General features: G+C 28.0%; 1 protein-coding gene across 1 annotated transcript in view; it reads right to left on the bottom strand.

Moving 5' to 3' along the window:
* LOC104726892 (nucleobase-ascorbate transporter 6-like) overlaps positions 1–175 on the bottom strand; it is a gene marked incomplete in the record, with an annotated part of 4,179 nt that extends 4,004 nt beyond the window's left edge. The window contains 1 exon segment of the mRNA XM_010445851.2: positions 1–175.

Here is a 696-nt window from a genome sequence, read left to right as displayed (position 1 = left end):
TCAGTGGCAGCTTCTGGGAAAGAGAGAGGAAGAAGAAGAAATAAAAAGAGTAACAGGAAACAGCAACCAAGCGAGAGTGTGTGTGAGAGAGAGAGGTTTAGGTACAAAAGGTAAAGCTACACAGACACACAGAGAAAGAAGGAAGGAAGAGAGAGAGAGAGAGAGAGAGAGAGAGAGAGAGAGAGAGAGAAGGTGGAAAAAAAGGAAAGTAAAACTTTATTTAATTTCTCTACAAAACTCGAGGTGTGTAACAAAATACTAGTACTAGTACTACCGTATTAATATTAGAGTCAAAAAATTTATGAATGTAATGGGACAAGCAAATTTATGGGAATCATCTTTTAATGAACAATTTATTTTCAACGCTGTTCTTGATTTGGTAATTTAAGTTATAGACACCTAAGGGCATCATTAAAAGGAGAACTTTTTTTGTGTTTTTAGATTAAATATATAGTGAAAATAATGTTAGATCAGTGGTTAAGATTATAGATAAAAAAAATGGGATAACTAATTATGGTGTTCTTAGAATAAAAATATAGTGAAATAATATTCATAAACATTTTACAAATTATAAAAACTTATAAAATAACATTTAAATTGCTTACTTATATAAAAGCAATTATATACTTATAAATTAATATAATATTCTTAAACATATTACAATTATAAAAACTTATAAATTAACATTTAAATTGC

This window comes from Camelina sativa, chromosome 11 (genome assembly GCF_000633955.1).
Source record: "Camelina sativa cultivar DH55 chromosome 11, Cs, whole genome shotgun sequence".
NCBI lineage: Eukaryota > Viridiplantae > Streptophyta > Magnoliopsida > Brassicales > Brassicaceae > Camelina > Camelina sativa.
Note: the sequence above shows the minus strand (reverse complement) of the source record. Positions and strands in the feature narration are given on the sequence as shown.